This window comes from Phascolarctos cinereus, unplaced genomic scaffold (genome assembly GCF_003287225.1).
Source record: "Phascolarctos cinereus isolate Bilbo 61053 unplaced genomic scaffold, phaCin_HiC Scaffold_8;HRSCAF=390, whole genome shotgun sequence".
Taxonomy (NCBI): domain Eukaryota; kingdom Metazoa; phylum Chordata; class Mammalia; order Diprotodontia; family Phascolarctidae; genus Phascolarctos; species Phascolarctos cinereus.
Genome location: NW_027556291.1, coordinates 54,034,421 through 54,046,495, shown reverse-complemented (window position 1 = coordinate 54,046,495; position 12,075 = coordinate 54,034,421). Strand labels below are relative to the sequence as shown.

Sequence of the window (12,075 nt, the reverse complement as noted above, 5' to 3'; positions counted from 1 at the left end):
TTTCCAATTCTTTGCCACCACAAAAAGAGCTGCTAAAATTTTTTGTACTTTTTACTACTTAATATTTTCATTTATCTATTTTGTACTTTGTATTTTTTCTTTTATCTTTTTGGGGCACAAACGTTGTAGTGGTGTTGCTAGGTAAAACTGTATGCACAGTTTCATAGCCCTTTGAGAGTAGTTCCAAATTGTTCTCCAGAATGGATGGACCACCACAACTCCACCAACAGTTCATTAGTGTATCTATTTTCCCTCCTCCCTTCCAGCACTTGTCATTTCTGTTAAACGTGACCACCCCTTTTCTCTTAACCTCTTTCCATCCTATTTCCCTGTTGGGTAAGATGAATATCTGTACTCAGTTGTGTGTGTATTTGCATTCTTCCCTCCTTGAACTAGTTCAGAGGAGAATGAAGTTTGTTTCTCACTCCCCCCTCAATCCCCCTTCCATTATATAAACTCTTCCTTCTGTGCCTCATTTACGTGATAATTTTCCCCATTCTTCCTTTTCCAGTGAACTTCTCTTCCTGACCCTTCCATTCTTCTTTTGAGATTGCCCAAACACAATAGAATCACGCTTAGACTATCTGTCTAATCTGTCTCTAAGATCCTTGATGATAAAGTGCTAATGAGTTATCTGTATCATATCCCCCATATAACAATGTAAATAACTTAATCTTTTTTAGTCTCTTATTATTTCTTACTTATATTTACCTTTTATGCTTCTCTTGGGTCTTAAGTATCAGATTTTCTGTTCATCTCTGGTGGTTTTGTCAGGAATGCCTGAAAGTCCTCTATTTCATTAAATATCCACTTTTTCCACTATTGCATTATATTCTGTTTTTCTGGGTAGGTTATTTTGTTGTTGTCGTAATCCTAGATCCATTGTCTTCCAGAATATCATTTTCTAAGCCCTCCACTCCTTTATAGTGGTAGCTGCTAAATCCTGTGTGATCTCTTTTTTGTGGATCCACAATATTTGAATTCTTTCTGACTGCTTTCAGTATTTTCTCCTTGAGCTGGGAGCTCTGGATTTTGGCTATAATATTCCTGGGAGTTTTTATTCTGGGATTTCTTTCAGGAATTGACTGGTGGACCCTTTCAATTTTTATTTCTCTGGTTTTAAGATATTTAGGCAGTTTTCCTTTATAATTTATTGAAGTATGATTTCTTGGCTCTTTTTCTTTTTGTTCTTGGCATTCACGTAGACCAATGATTCTTAAATTATCTTTCTTCAATATAGTTTCCAATTTTTTTCCCATCAGATATTTCATATTCTCTTCCTTTTTTACTCTTTTGACTTTGTTTTAATTTTTCTTAGTGGCTCATGGAGTCATTAGTTTCCATTTGGCCAATTCTAATTTTTTAGAAGTTTTTTTTTTTATTGAGATTGTGAACCTCTTTTAGCAAGCTGTTAATTTTCTTTTCAGAACTTTCTTGATTGATTCTTATTTCTTTTCCCATTTTTTCTACTTTTAGCTCTACCACTTTTTTTGTTTTTAAATATTTTTCTTTTTTAAGAAAAAAAAATCTTTTTTTTTTTTTTGGTGAGGCAATCTGGGTTATGTGACTTGCCCAGGGTCACACAGTAAGTGTCAAGTCTCTGAGGCTAAATTTGAACTCAGGTCCTCCTGACTCAAAGGCCGGAGCTCTATCTACTATGCCACCTATATGCTCCCTCCCAAAAAAAAAAATCTTTCTTTAATGTTTGCTTTAACTCTTCTAGTAATTCTTATTGGGCTTGTGTCTAATATGTATTTTTATTTGAAGATTTGCTTGTAGATGTTTCAAGTCATTCTTTTCTTCTGAGTTTGTGTCTTGAGGTTCCCTGTCACCATAGTAGCTTTTTATAGTCAGGTTCTTTTCTTTGTTTGCGCATTCTTCCACTCTACTTCTTGACTTCAAACCTTATGCTAGTGTTGAGCACTTCTCACTTCTCAGGGGTCGGGGTGGGGGGGTGGTTGAAAGGATGGAAAGTTTGGCCTGAGTTTCTGTCATTTTTACAACTTTTTGTTGCTTTCACAGCTCATTCTAGGGACCTGTGAGTTTTCAATGCTTCTAAATTGGTGCGATCATGTATAAGCTATATAAAATTGCTTACCATCTCAGGGAGGGAGAGAATTTAGAACACAAATTTTTTTTAAATTAATGTTTAAAATTGTTTTCCACATGTAATTGGGAAAAAATAAAATATTATTTCAAATCGGTGTGATTGGAGGAGACATCTGTTCGCTGACCTTCTAGTCTGACCTCTGCAAATTCCTGATCCAGTTTTGCATCTGTTAGTCTGTTTGGTTGATTTTCAGGCAACTGCTGCTGGACTCAGTTGCTGTTGGCCCAATGAAATGTTCTGCAGGTTCAGAGTAACTAATCTGCTAGCTAGCCTTTGGTGTTAATCTTCTGCCCTAGTTTTTCCACTGCATACAAGTAAGTGCTGGGCTAAAGGTTAGAACTGAATCACTGCTCTGCTCCTGTGCTCAGAGTCACAGATAAGTTTGCGGAATTTGTTTTGTTCTCTGTACTCAGCTAAGACCCCTGCACTCAATCACAGCCACGCCTCTCCACCCTAGATCTATGACCCCATAGTAGGTAATAGGTAACAGAGCTGCCAAATGGTACCCGTTCTTGCTTCAGGGCTAGTTCAGGGGTCACCTGGGTTCTTTTTCTGTCCTAGAGCTTCCTGTACTGGTGCTTTCTCCATCCCTGAGTACTGGAATGCTTCCATCAGGCCACTGCTGCACTCTTCTGAACTCCTGGCCAACCCTTGCCCTGCTGTCCACAGACCTCTCTGCCTGTCTTCCTAAGCTGTACTGGGCTGGAAAAAAAAATGACTCATTATGACTTTTTCTTGGTTTTCCAAGTCAGAATTTGGTCTGGTGAGTTTTCTAGGTTGTTGTGGAGGAGGTATATTGGGAGAGCTAGGCAGAAATGTCAACTTTCACTCCACCATCTGATTCCATATTCTCTCTTTCCACACTCCCTCTTACATGCTTTTTGAAAAACAAAAAATGTCAAACTCTATGCAATTGGGATTTGTAGTTTCAGGTAGTATTCTCTTCCCTTCTTCTTTGTATATGGAAATGCTTATGTTCTTTGTCAAGGTTGTTTGTCAAGGTCAGAACAACACAAAATAAAAATCACACTTAGGCCAAATAGAATGGGGAAGGTTGCAGCCCTGAAATGTGCTCAGCCTATTAGTGAAGCCTTTAATCATAATAATATTTAACACTTATATAGCACTTTAGTGATTCCAAAAACTTTTCATATGTTATCTCATTTGAGATAACAACACAACAACCCAGAAGGTAGGTGCTATTATTATCTCCGTGTTACGGATAAGGAAACTGAGGCGCAGAGAGGCTAAGTGATTTGCCCAGGGTCATATAGTTAGTAAGTGTCTGAAGCAGGATTTGAGTTCCGGTGTTCCTTCCTCCAAATGCCATGTTCTTTCTACTCCTCCAAGCCAAGTTTATTTTCTGACTGATTAAACACTTCTGCCCAATAACAGTGCATAAGCTAGGAAGAACAGTTATGGAAATCACTTATGAAAAGCATGGGTTGGCCTTTTGGAACTTCTCCCTAGAAAGGTACCTTGGCCCTGTATAGGCTTGCTCTTCTATTTACACAGCCTGGTCACTGTGGCCACTGCTTACAGGTCACCATAACCCTGAGTGACTTTGGAATGCACTGCCTGCCAGCTTTTCTCAGCTAGAGCTTGGGACAGATGGGAAATTCGGCTTGAAAGGTGTCTAAGTGGGCTTGGGCTGCGGTTTTGCTCTAGGCAAGGAGCTCAGGCCCCTACCGAGGCTTAGCATAGGCATTCACATTAACATGGGCATCTCCTCTTCTGGTGCTAAGCTTTTGGATTCTGTGATGTCTGATCTTGAATCCATAGCCCATCAAAGGGCCTTAGGCTGACTTTTTATGTGCAAGCAAATAGAACTGAAGGCTGATGGGGAGAATTTCTTATGCCAACCAGAAGTGCCCTATAGGGGAGAGTGTGACCCTGTGACTGGTCATCACAACTTTTTGACTGAGCTTATTAGCACAACACAGCTCTGATCAGTTTCCTAAAACGCTATTTTCTTAGGAAGAAGAAGAGGTATTTTTGGTCTGGATTATGTTTTCTGAAATGCAATATCCTAAGTTCAGTTCCCAACCCCTAAAAGAATACACTGAGATCCACAGTTTCTGATTTTTGGTGCTCTCCTACCCCGCCCCTTTCCTCTGTCCTCACCTCCCTTAGGACTTCTCCTCACCTCCAAGCACCTGCCCTACTCTATGGGGGTTTTCCCCCCCAAAAAAATCACTTAACTAATTGGGCTTCAATAATAGCTTTAGAGATAGGCATGCCTCTGGACTAGAGCATCTCCTAGGCAACTGGACAAGGGCTCTGACTTCTTCCTGGGCTTGCTAGAATGACGCAGCTAACTCCTGATTGGGTCCCAGTGACTAAGGCTGTGAAGCTCAGGTCTCTAGGACAGCAAGAAACCCGAGCTCTTGCTCAGCTCCCTGGGAGGTGCTCCAATGAAACCAATCAGAGCTTCTCTGATTCTCTGAATCATCCCTGCTGCAAAGGATGGGTAGGCATGAAAGGGTCGCAATGTACATTGTAGGAATAAAATGAACTGAGAGGAAAGAGGTGTGTTTTCACCACAACTGAGATGGGCAGTCCCTAGTAGGCTGAGTTCTAAAGTCCTTCAAAGCTGTTTGTGTCTATCTGGTCATGGGCATTGGGCATTTTGTTCTCCTGCCTCTGTTGGCTTCGCTCTTCACCAGTTCATACAAGTCAGCACAGGTTTCTCTGAATTCCTCATATGCACTGTTTCCTACGGCAAAATAATATTCCATTGCGTTCATAGACTTCAGTTTGTTCAGCACCACCCCCAACCGATGGGCACCCACTTTGTCTCCAGTTTGTTGCTCCCCCTTCCCCTTCCCCCACCTCCCAAGTAGTACTGGGAATATTTTGGTGCTATGGGACTGCCTCATATTTTCTGGCAACATCACACCCCACTCCAACCCCAAAGCATGGAAAGTTTCCATTGAAAGACATGCATTGAAAAGTGTAAGAGACCTGCGATGTAAGTGTAGTCCTATACTTAGTAGGACCCTTTAAAAGGGGTGAAAATAACAGTGAATTTTTTCTCATCCAGGTTCATAGATCCCATGAAATATATCTATGGTGTCCTTGGCAGGGAGTGTCTTTGGACCCCAGGTCAGGGACACCTGATCTATTAGTTTAGATCCCTTCTTCTTTCCACTAAAGTATTTATCCTCTTGCTTCTCCTTCTTTATACAACAAACATGCTGAAGTCCCCTTGTCTTTATTACTTTTACTTTTTAGTCATCAAAAATCTACCCTTTCTCCTTTCCCCTCTCCACCCAAAAAAGGAACAAAAGAAAAACAAACGTTGGTACAAACATCTATAGTCAAACAAAATAAACTACCATGGTCATGTCTAAATAAATACACACATATATTTTTTTCTTTTTTATGTAGGTACAAGAGACAGAGAGAGGGGAAGGAGGGGAGAGAAAGAGAAAGAGAGAGAGAGAGACTGAGAGATGTTTCATTCTGCTCTCTGAATCCTTTACCTTTCCATCAGGATGACACAGAAATTCATGAAGCATTTCAAAATTGGGGAGGGGGGTTATGAGGTGTTCAAGGAGGACTAGCACCACTGGTGTGAGGTCTTGCCAAGCCCTTTTCAGGGCTGCTCATCTACCTTTGGTGTCCAACTGGTCACCTAATTCTCACCTTTGGCTCCAAGAAGCTGTAGCACATGTAGCAGCCACACCCCAGTAAAACCATCTCAGCAGACAGGCTAAACCAGGTTGAGGGTAATCTACAGGCCTTAAACCTGTTGGTGAGTTAGGAATGAGCAGATGAGAACAAGTTGTTCCAACATTCATGAAGGTGACTGAAGCAGGCATTGTGGAACACTTACAGCTGGGTCAGACATCAAAGACACCACAGTCATCCACTTCACCCTGGGCCATTGCCAATCACCTTGACTTTTGCCCTGCTACTGAACTTTGGTAACTCTGAAGGAGAGAGTGAGGCTGACGACATTTTACAACTCTGCCTCACTTAAGTTCAATTCACACATGAGTCAAGACATTACCCTGTGATATCATTGGTCCTCTTTGAAAACAAACAAGGGGTAGAGCCAAGATAGCAGAGAAAAGGTGGGAACTCACCTGAGCTCTCAAATTTTCCCCCTAACAACTTTAAATAATGTCTCAAAATGAATTCTGGAATGACGGAACCCAGAAAAGGATGGGTTGAAACAATTTTCCAGCCCAAGACAACTTATAAGGTTGGCAAGTAAGGTCTGTGGCACCAGGGTGAGAGTGGAGCACAGTGCAGCACATGTAATGCCCTGGTAAGACAGGCCTTGGGGCAACTGAATCAGCAAATGGTTTCCTAAGTTCTCAGCCCGCAGATGGTAAGGGGATCTAACAACTAGTCAGAAGGAGTACAGGGGTCCCTTTGCTGGCACTGGGTGCAGGACTCTTTGCATTGCTCATACACAGATCCTCTGGGCCGTAGTTCCAGGGCAAGGAAGAGCACTAGAACACCAGAGTTTGTGGCTGCAGGGAAGTGGGGACCTGGTCCCAGTTTCAGAATGGAAAAGAATACTTGTGGCTGTTCATAGACTAGAGTAGTAAGCCCATCTCTCTTTAGAGATCATACCAACTTGGAAGAACTGACAACTTATAGACCCTCAGAACTAGCTCTGAAAGCAGCTGTACAAAAAACCTGAAGAAGAGCAGTGCCCCCTCCACTCCAGGACCAGAGCCCAACTTTAACATAAACTTAAAAGTCAAGAAATAGGCTAGAAAATGAGCAAACAACAAAAAAAGAACCTGACCATACAAAGTTATTATGGTGAGAGGGAAGATCAAAACACAAATTCAGAATACCACAAAGTCAAAACTACTACATCTAAAGCCTCAAAGAAAAAAAATAATGTGAATTGGTCTCAGGCCCAAAAAGAATTCCTAGAAGAGCTCAAAAAGGATTTTAAAAATCAAATAAGAGAGGTAGAGGAAACATTGGGAAAAGGAATGAGAGCGGTACAAGAAAATCAGGGGGAAAAAAAGAGTCAGCAGCTTAGTAAAGGAAGCACAAAAAATACCAAAGAAAATAACACCTTAAAAAACAGACTAGGCTAAATGATAAAAGAGGCACAAAAATCCACTGAAGAGAACTCCTTAAAAAGCAGAATTGGCTACACTGAAAAGGAGGTACAAAAGCTTACTCTCACTGGAATTGGCTCAAAGTGGGAATAACATACACACTCGGCAGGGTATAGAAATCTATCTTACCCTACAGGAAAGTAGGAGGGGAAGGGAGAAGGGGAGTACTGATAGAAGGGAGGGTGGATTGAGGAAGGTGGTAGTCAGAAGCAAAACACTTTTGAGAATGGACAGAGTCAAAGGAGAGAGAGAGTAGAATAAACAGGGGGAAAGTAAGATGGAAGGGAATACATAGTAATCATAACTGTGAAAAAAAATTTTTTACGGTAAGTTTCTCTGAAAAAAGCCTCTTTTCTCAAATATGTAGAGAAGTGAGTCAAATTTATAAAAATAAGAGTCATTCCCCAATTGATAAATGGCCAAAGGATATGAACAGGTAGTTTTCAGATGAAGAAATTAAAGCTATCTATAGTCATATGAAAAAATACTCTAAATCACATTAATTAGGGAAATGCAAATTAAAATAACTCTGGGATACCACCCCTCACCTATCAGAAAAGGAAAATGACAAATGTTGGAGGGGATGTGGGAAAATTGAGATACTAATGTACTGTCATTGGAGTTGTGAACTGATTCAACCATTGTGGAGAGCAATTTGGAACCATGCCCAAAGGGCTATAAAACCATGCATACTCTTTGATCCAGCAATACCACTATTAGATCTGTATCCCAAAGAGATTAAAAAATAAAAAGGAAAAGAACCTATATGTACAAAAATATTTATAATAGCTCTTTTAGTAGTGGCAAAGAATTGGAAATTGAGAGGATGCCCATCGATTAGGGAATAGCTGGAAAAAACTGTGGCCTAGGATTGTGATGGAATACTATTACACTATAACAAATGATGAAGGGGATAATTTCAGAAAAAATGTGGGAAGACTTATCTGAACTGATACAAGTGAAGTGAGAACAATCGAGAGAACTTTGTCCATAGTAACAGCAATATTGCGTAATGATCAACTGTGAATGACTTAGCTATTTTTCAGCAATACAATGATTCAAGACAATTTTGTAGGACTTCATGAAAGGTGCTATCCAGCATCAGAGAAAGAAAGGTGGAGCCTGAATGCAGATCAAAGATACTTTTTCTTTACTTTCTTTATTTTTCGGAGGGGGGGGGTGGTGTTTGTCTATTTTCTTTCACAGCATGGCTTACATGGAAATATGTTTTGCATGACTATACACATATAACCTATGTCAAGTTGCTTGCTTTCTCAATGAGCGGGGAGGGAAAGGAGAAGGAGGGACAGAGAATTTGGAACTCAAAATTTGAAAATAAAAAGAATGTTAAAATTAGTTTTACATGTAATTGGGGAAAAAATATTAAAATATTCGATGAATGCTTGGTTCCTGAGCCATCTCAAGCATCTGGTCTTTGCCTCATTGACCTTGTCTGACAGAGCTAGGTGGCACAATGGATAGGGAATAAAACTTGAAGTCAGGATGACCTGAATTCAAATCCTGCCTCAGACATTTACTAGCTCTGTGATCTTGGACGAGTCACTTCATTGCTATCAGCCTCAGTTTCCCCAGCTGTAAAGTGGACATCATAATAGGACCTACCACATAGGGTTCTTGTAAAGTGCTCTGCAAACCTTAAAGAACCTTGTAAATGCTTCTTATTACTATTATTATTGTTGTTGTTGTTGTTGTCACTATTACGTGATCCCTGTATTTTGTTTTTTGCTTTTTAGTGAGGCAATCAGGGTTAAGTGACTTGCCCAGGGTCACACAGCTAGTAAGTGTTATGTGTCTGAGGCCGGATTTGAACTCAGGTTCTCCTGACTCCAGGGCCGGTGCTCTATCCACTGCACCACCTAGCTGCCCCGATCCCTGTATTTTGTTATGTGATTCTTCCCTATAGCCTAGTACATGCCAGGGCCCTATGCCCCATTATATGGTTGGCCCCTAAATCCTGGTACATATCTTGTCCCTGGACCCTCTGATGTCCATAGTCCCTATATTCCCTTGTCTGTCCTTGACCCCTGTGTGCTGTTGTGTGATTGTTTCCTGTACTCTGGTGCCTACCAGGTTCACGTACCCTGTTACATGGTTGACTCTATGCGCCACACACTGTGCTAAGTGTTGGGATTATGAAGAAAAGCAAAAACACTCCCCACAGGTGTGGGCAATGCCCCATGGGGGGAGCTCTCCTTTTAATGAGCAAAAGAATTTGCAAATAACTAGGTAAACACAAGATATATACAGTGTGACTGGAGGAAGTACAGAAATATAAAGAGAAAACGTTAGCGCTGGGGAGTGGAGGAGTGAAGGTGGCTGAGAATGGCCTCTTGCCCAAAGGTGGCTTTGGAGCCGAGCCTGGAAAGAATTCAAGAAAGCCTGAAGGCAGAGATAAGGAGGGAAAGCATCTAGGCCCAGGCCCGGGGCACTGCCAATGGAACAGCAAAGAGTTGGGAGGAACGTCGGGAGGAACCGGAAGTAGGCCAGTGTCACTGGCTTTGGAGGATGAGGGATCATTCTTCTCTTCTATGGGCTGTGGCTGACGTCCAGGTATGTACTTGCTCCTTACGCCCAACGATGTCCTTGGGTGCTGAATTTAGCTGGCTCCTCCTTGCTCCTGTAATGTGGTTGCCTTCTGCATCTGTAGCTGGTCCCCTAATCCTGTTGTTTTATTGACCTCTGAATTCTGGGAGATTTCCATATCTCATATTCTTATATGTGGTTGGTCTCTGTACCCCAGTTTTGTGCCTAGGCCCTATACACTCTTAAAATCCCTAGTCACTTTGCTCTTTTATGTGTGTGGCCCCTCTCTAGATTTATGCTATTAATTCCCATACCCATGGTCTCTTTATCCATTTACATGAGGACTCCCAGAATGCTGTTATAGAACTGCTCCCAGTTGCATGTTATGGAATGTACCAGCATTAGTACCATATTATGTTGCTGGTCCCCATACCTTGGTATTTACCGGGCACCCATACCCTGAAATGGATTTTGCCCTGTTTCCTGACATGTATCTGTTCCTTGAGCCTTGTTTTGGGATTGGATACTTTCTTTTCTTTTTTTTTTTATTTTCAACTAAAAATATGGAACACTTCATAAATGTGTATGTTATTCTTTGCAGAGGCCATGCTAATCTTCTCTGTATTCCTATTTTAGTATATGTGCTGCTGATGTTAGCATATTTTCCACTGTACCTAGTCTCTCTACCCATTCACGAACCTAATACCCACAGCCTTTTTTTGTGATTGTGTTTATGTCATCTTCAGTTGCCAGCTCCTCTTCATGGCTAGTCCTTATGCCATATGAGGTTACTGGGCTATTTATCCTGTCATCTCTCCTTAACAAATTAATTTTCCAAATACAAATGCCCCTGACTTTGGGGGCCATCGCTCACACTTCAGTGGGACATATTTCAGTATCAAGAGGCAAGGAAAGAAAACTTCCCTGGCGGAAGTGAGGATGCTTCAGAAACCCAGGAGGTAAGTCAGGAATTTGGAATCATCTAAGCACTTTGGGGGAGGTGTGGGGGTGAAGGGTGTGGGGGTGGAGGGTAGGGGAGCAGGACCTGACCTTCCGTAGTTAAAAATGACTGTGTGACCCTGGCAAGCAAGCCTTTGCATAGAAGAAGGGTGTAGCAAGGAGGATGTTGTTTTATAATGTTGCCTTGAGCTCACTCTGTACCCCTCAAAGGGCTGAGGATCACCTCTCCCTCCCTGTCCTCCTCTTCCTCCTCCATCCTGTACTGCCTGTTTCTGGACTCCAGACATCAGTACTGAATCTGCTACATAATGACTTCTACTGGGTGGTCTTGGAGCCTGGCCAGCGCTGATAATATTGTCTTGGGGATGAGGGAAGGATAGGACACGAGCTCGGACAAACCCCACTAATAAGTTGAAGGGCTTGCATGGATTATAATGGAGTCCAAAGAGCCTGGTGGGATGACCTAAGGACTTCCTCCTACCACCTGATGGCATCTAAGTTCAAAATCCAAGCTCAACTGAAGCCTTGCCATTTTGCAATATTTGTGGTCAGGGCCAGAAGAGTATCCAGGCAATACATTGCTTAAGTATTGATTCCAATCAGCCTATTTTCCACAGATTCACCTAGAAAAGGGAAGCCAACCAGTATTAACAAAATAGTAGCCCTAGCTGGGTATGGGAGGGAGGGAGTGGGGGAGTGGGGAAAGGCTTCAAATTTAGGGATGCAATTCCTGGTGGTAGTACCAGAGTGTTCCCTCTGGAGTCAGAGGCTCTGATGGGAAATCTCTGCTCCAGTGCTTAGTACTTATATGACCTTGAGCAAGTCACTCATCTCCCTAGTTCCCTCATGTATAGGATAAAGAGGTTGGACTAGATCTAGGCCCTCAAGTGCAGCCCTTTGGATTCAGTCAAAAGGCCACATTTGAGGACCACGAGGCCACAGGTTCCCCACCCCTGGACCAGATGTTCTGAGGTCCCTTCTAGCTCTTGACCTATGGACCCATGTGTGACCATGGGCAGGTCACTTCCCCTCCCTGGGACTTAATTTCCTCCTCTGTAAAATGAAAGGGTTGAACTAGAGGAATTCTGAGGTCCGTTCCAGCTCTCAGTCTAGAATCCTATGAAAACGGGGTGAAGCGTAGAGTAAAAAAAAAAAATTAAACTTTGAAATCTTTAAAATGCCTAGTAAGGAAAAATTCCTGGTGCCTCTGGGAGCAAATTAGAGACCAAAGAAGAAGACGTTTTGTTCTTTTCTTCTATCTGAATGTGTACAGCCTATAATTTAGTCAATCAGATAGTTTCCCCCCAACAAGTTCAGAGTGCAAACACCAGTAGTGCCTGGGATTCTTTTAAGAAACATTCTTGATTC

The 12,075-nt window shown here is 41.9% G+C and overlaps 1 non-coding gene across 1 annotated transcript; it reads right to left on the bottom strand.

Moving 5' to 3' along the window:
• Positions 1-10,304: 10,304 nt before the first annotated feature.
• LOC144455081 (U6 spliceosomal RNA) lies at positions 10,305-10,407 on the bottom strand. Its single transcript, XR_013483744.1, has one exon. It is a non-coding gene; the product is annotated as a U6 spliceosomal RNA (small nuclear RNA).
• Positions 10,408-12,075: the final 1,668 nt, after the last annotated feature.